Below are 6,119 nucleotides of genomic sequence, written 5' to 3'. Positions count from 1 at the left end.
GCACTGCTAAAGATCCTTGCGCTAAACACCTGGTGCTACAGAGGCTCTTGATATTTAGATATCAGATGGTGGCCTTGTCTTTGGAGGGATGCCAGGACAGGGGTCAGAAAAATGAAGGTTAGAATCAAGAGGACTCTGACCTTTACTGATGGTGCGAAGCAAAAATTTTGAATAACCAGCCATGGAAACACAAGAGAGGAAATTGAGATGAGGCAGAAAGAGTCAGATAGAAGCTAGTAGAATCTAGCCTGCCTGCCCTCCCTCCCTCCCTTATTCTCTCCCTCTCTCCCTCCCTCTTTCCCTCCCTTCTTCCCAAAATAAGTAAGTATTTGCTTGGTCTCACTGGTAGTCCTCAGTGGAACACATACAGCACTTCACCCTGAGAAATGTCCTCTCTTAGGAAAGACAATTGGGTCTGACCTTACCCTCTGCCCCACACCCAACTAATATGGACATTCCAGGAAAGCTTCTTGGAAGAAGAGCTATCTGAGCTGTTCCTGGAAGAGCTAAACCTGGGGGCGCACGGTGGGAGCAGGATAAACATTTCCAGCAAGCTGTATCAGAGAAGGAAGTACCCTCTCTCTTAAAGGTGGAGGCTATCCCACCCAAGGGGCCGGCAAGGACAAGGCTCGGAAGAAGAAGGTGGGATTAGGGTGAGCTGGGACTGATTAAAGAAGCAAGGTCATGGGCTGAGATCACCCTGCCTAAGGTAAGGGGCTTGGAGGTCATGGTAAAGAGTGTGCCCCCTATCCCAGGGCCTGGGAAAGCTCTCTGACTTGTGTCTGGGTGGGCTTCTGACAAGTTCAGGCTTGCCCGGGCAGGCCTTGGAGTTGGTTTGCCCGGGTCAGCTGCAAGGAGTCCCTTGGGACCAGGATCTGTAAGAGGGAGCTGGGCCATCTGAGAGGTGAGCCCAGGCTTTGGGAAGGGGCGGCCTCTGGGGAGGGGGGTTGCCTGCCGGCCCAGCCCCATTTGGCTCCTCATCACCAAGTCCTGTGGATAGCCAGAGAGCCAAGTTAGAGATCAGGTTGTGAAAGTGGAAAAAGTTGTCTCACTAAAGCAGGGGTTGCAGACTCGTGGCTTGTGGGCTGAATAGCATTTTGAAATTTGGGAAGCCTTATGTATAAATCAGACTTTCTGGTTTCGTTTAAAAAAAATGTCCTAGACCTGGCAACTGCTGTGAGCCACCGAAATATGAAGTAGGAATTCAGCTGACTAAGGCAAAAGAGTTAAGAACTCTTCCAGAGGATAAAACCAAGTCTTAAGGAGTCTTGGTGATACTGAATTTGAATATTCGCCATTTCCTGAAATGCATTTCTCGTGTGCTATTGTAGCTTTTCCATTCTCAGGACAGTGTGTTTTATCATTCATTAGGCACAATTTCCTCTATGCAACTAAAGTATTTGGATAACATCTCCCAACTGTGCTAACAGCAGTCACACAGCCAAACCCCTAACTTCAGGCCTTTTTGTAATGGTCATCATTAGCAACATCCGTCCAAGACCATCTCCGGACCAAAGTATCTTATCTGTGATACTTCCCAGACTTGCTAAGAACAGATCACAGATAGATAGCATTCCAGACTTCCTTTTAGTTCCTGAGAGAGGGTGAAAATGTACACTGACAACCAGCCAGGCCAGGCAGAAGTGCTATTAGCTTAACCTTCCTCTCTCCAAGTCTTATCTCTAGCGCTAGTTGTCCCTTTGACAATCAACCCAGAACTAAAGCGCTTTTACTTACCAGGCACATCAAGCTGTGACGCAAGTTGCACAGCTACTGAGCACACTTCACCCGCCCCACCAGAAAATGGCACAGCCCAGATAAAACCGGACAGATCAGGGGCCAAAGGAAAAAAGGGCAGTTTTCTCCTAACACTTTACCTAACCACTTCTAAGAATACAGTTTGGGCACATAAACCTCTTTTCCTAGACATACTAACCGAATTTAGCCCTCAGTTGATTCTATTCCCCACTCGTCACTTCTCTTTGGAGTTGTAAATGAGAGCTGACAATCCTTGCTTTGTGTGGACCTTATCCCCCTCTCTCTGCTTGACCCTGAAAGAATTCAAGCCTGTGTGACCTTGCCTTGGCCAGAGAATTGCTGCTTTGTGTGGGTATATAACCGGAAAACCTCAGAAACTGGGAAGGACTAGAAGAACGAGGTAGAAGATGAAGAAGAGCTAGATGGGGAAGAACTAGATGTGAGAACTAAGATAGAACTTAGAACAGTAGAAAAGTGTAGAGAGAAATCAGGCAAGAAAGGAGAGCAGAAAAGAGGCTGTGTAGAGAGAGAACTGACTCAGAAGAATAAAGTGAATGTACTAAAGAGTTTCGTGTAAGTAGATTCATTTGATATCATTAAGATTAGATTCCTCAGCTGGTTGTTAGATTCTTCCACAGACCCTGGGAAAAGGCTATTAAGGGGCTGGACCCCAATTGTCTTTAGTAGGCAACCCTGGGTGCCAGTTTCCATGTGACAGCTGCTAGCTGAGGCTAGGTTATCCCCTTCAGACAAGATTTCGCTACTCTCTACCACCTGGCCGGAGATTTATGGTGACCACTTTTGGCCACATCTCACTACTATGTCAGGTAGTTAGCTGGATATTAGCCACCTGGAAGGACATTAGGGCTGTACCCCTCCCTCCTAGGCCACAGCTGTAGAGACAAGGACTGGAACTGGGGGATGCTACTGGTCAGGAAAATGGGATCTGAATCATATCCTAGCAGGGGACATTAAGTTCTGAGACATCCAGAACTGTCTGGTAGTCATTAATTGAAAACTAGCTAAACCTCCTTCCAGGAGTCCCAAGCCTTGCACAGTTCCTATCCAGCAGAACACTCCATGTACCATTGCCTTCTCCAGAAAGTCAGTCCAAATGGGGGCCTGTCAATCACCTGGGAAAAGCTATCTATTCTAGAGCCTTTAGAAACAGTATAAAGCCTACCCACAATGCATCAGCACAGTGGTGGCTATGGTCATTATCATCTGTCACCCTGGTAAGCATGCTTTCCTTTGCTTTGTGATAAACGATGTCTTCTTCACCACACTCTGTGTTTCTCATCTGAATTCTTCCTACAGAGATAAGGACCCGAGGGGAGGCCAGAATAATATTCTAGTAACACCTGGTTTCCATTTCAATCTTTCCCCGAAAGTCTTAGGAAGACGTGGAGCCCAAACAGCAGAGATTTGTGGCTCCTCTGAGGAAGGGAAGGAGATTTTCTTTTTAAGTCCCTAGGTGGAACTTGGGAGAATTTGTTTTCTACTGCTATGTGGGTTCTAGGGATCAAGCTCAGGTCATCAGGCTTGGTAGCCAAGTGCCCTTACCCATGGACCCATCAACCTGGCATTAATTGGAGCTCTTTATAGAGGCATGAGGGGGTACATATGAGATTATGAGTAAATGAGGAGCTTCATAGTCAAACTTCATAGTCATATTATCTGTTTATATAATCCTTAGGGAAGGGCAAAGCCTCCTCCTATGTGGTGGTATTGTGTTCCCCAAAATATTGTGCACCCTAATAAACTTATCTGGGGTCAGAGAACAGAAAAGCCACTAGATACTTAGGATGGGCAGTGGTAGCTCATGCCTTTAATCCTAGCATTCCAGAGGCAGAAATCCATCTGTTCAAGAATACAGCCAAGCATGGTGACACATGCCTTTAATCCCAAGGAGTGATAGTAGAAAGCAGAAAGGTATATAAGATGTGAGAACCAGAAACTAGAAGCATTTGGCTGGTTAAGCTTTTAGGTTTTGAGCAGCACAGTTCAGCTGAGAGCCATTCAGATAGGAGGACACAGAGGCTTCCGGTCTGAGGAAACAAGATCAGCTGAGAAGTTGGCCAGGTGAGGTTAACTGTGGCTTGTTCTGGTTCTCTGATCTTCCAGTTCACCCCAATACCTGGCTCACGTTTGATTTTATTAATAAGACTCTTTAAGATTCCTGCTACATCCTACCTCTTACATGTCATCTCAGGAGTCACTCCTGAATCCTCATACACTGGCGTGTGTGGGCCCATGAGCCTTCTCTTCCTCCATCTTGTGAGGGCCTCATGTGGGTAGTCACAACTGTTCTGATTCCCAAACAGCTGCCATGCTGTGCCTAAAGGATAGCATTCCACAAGACTTTGTTGGCCACCAGCCGCTGGAAGAGGTTAGAAAGGATTCTCCTCTGGGGCCTTCCTGGGGAGCGTGTGGCCCTGTGGGTGCCTGAGTGGGCTTGAGCATCCAGAACTGGGAGAAGATGAATTTCAGATGTTCAGAGACACCTTAGTTATGGAGGTTTGTTTCATAGATGGTGGTTGAAATGAGAATGCCCCCCAGGGGGGGGGGGCGTGTTATATATTTGAATGCTTGCTCCCTAGTTGGTGGAACTTTTTTGGGAAGGATTACATGTGGCCTTTTTTGGAGGAGGGGTGTCGTTGTTGTGGGAGAGGGGGGGATATTTCAAAATCCCATGCTAGCCCCAGTTGTTCTTTCTGCCTCCAACTTGTGGATAAGATGTAGCTCTCAGCTACCGCTCCGGCACCATGCCTGTTGCCGGCTGCCATACTCCCCGCCATGATGGTCATGGACTCACTCTTTGAGATTGCAAGCAAGCCCCCAATGAAATGCTTCTTTTTCTTGTAAGTGGCCTTAGACATGGTGTCTCTTCACAGCAATAGAGATGTAACTAGGACACCATAGACCTAGAAAACTACCCAGGCTGCAATTGGCAGTGCCAGGCTATGGCAAACATTTTTTTCATTCACTCACTCATTCAAGAATTCTCTTATGAACTCCATTCTAGGTGCTGAACTCCAGTGGCATTAGGACAGAGTCTGGGTCATTGCAGAGACAGGGACTGCTTTCCAACAGTCCTTGGTGTTAGAAGCCCCTGACCAGACCAGCCAAGAGTCCAGTCAGGTGGAGATGAGTGGTGGAGAAGCAAAGGCATGACATGATTGGCTATCCAATGTGGTCACTTGAGAAGAAATAGGAAGCATCACTCTGGTCCCTGGCTTCCGAGTGTTAGCAGAGCCTCAAGGTATATGGAGACAGAGCAGAAAAAGAGTGCATAGCCAAGCATTTGGCTTGGTCCGGTAATGGTCTGGTTGATAACTATCTCAGGTCTGGTTTTGGGTCCTGTTGGCTCCAGGGCACCATTATTAGGGGCAATTTGTTTCTTGTTAGGAGATGATTGTTCTTGTTGAGAGGGTCAGGCCACTTCCAGTCAGAGGGTGGAAGCTTGGGGCGCTCCTTGTTCCTGGAATTTGAGATACATTTGGTAGGAATCAGAGAACAAAGAGCCAGAAATACAGTTAGTCCGGACAATTGGTCCTTCTTCACAGTGACAATGCAATTGCCTAAAGCTTTGGAGGGATGGGCTTCTGCCATCTGTGCCTTCCCAGGACCAGGTCCTTAGTTCAGGCTGATGGGGTTCAGTAGATGTGACCCACCTACCAGCTCCAAGGTGGCTGCCTGGCATAGACCTGGATGGGAAGTGGGTTCATTCCCCTCGGCAAGGCAGAACTCAGCTGGGCTTTAAGAATCCACTGAGAGCCTGGGTGGTGGTGGTGGTGGTGCACACCTTTAATCCCAGCCCTAGGGAGGCAGAACCAGGCAGATCTCTGTGAGTTTGAGGTCAGCCTGGTCTACAGAGTGAGTTCCAGGACAGGCACCAAAACTACACAGAGAAACCCTGTCTCAAAACAAAACAAGCAAACAAAAACAAACAAAGAATCCACTGAAACCAGCTGATAATTCAGCGACATTTGCTGGTCTCTGTCTGGGACGCACCTGCCTTTCAGCTGTAAGCGAACTTGGTGTGGTACAGGGTAGCAGAAGGCCACGGCTTACCTGACATGAGAGAGACACAAAGATGGAAGCAGAGCCAAGACCCAGGGAGAGAGGGCAGCCCTCCCTCTTCCCCTTTCCTTCCCCACTAAGCTATCCCAGCGGTCCAGCTCTGTGAACAGCCAGTAAGTCCCTTTGACTGGCTTTGTCTTTGCCGAAGCCTGTTTAAATGACTTTGGCTGGCCCCTGAAAAACACTGGGAAGCCAAGACCATTGAAAGCTTCTTGCTCTGCCCCATTTTGTCACTATGTCTTGATCTCCAATTCATTTGAGGGACACAACCCTAGCCA

Source organism: Peromyscus leucopus, chromosome 5 (genome assembly GCF_004664715.2).
Source record: "Peromyscus leucopus breed LL Stock chromosome 5, UCI_PerLeu_2.1, whole genome shotgun sequence".
Lineage (NCBI taxonomy): Eukaryota > Metazoa > Chordata > Mammalia > Rodentia > Cricetidae > Peromyscus > Peromyscus leucopus.
The sequence above is the reverse complement of the archived record's forward strand: the minus strand, read 5'-3'. Positions refer to the sequence as shown.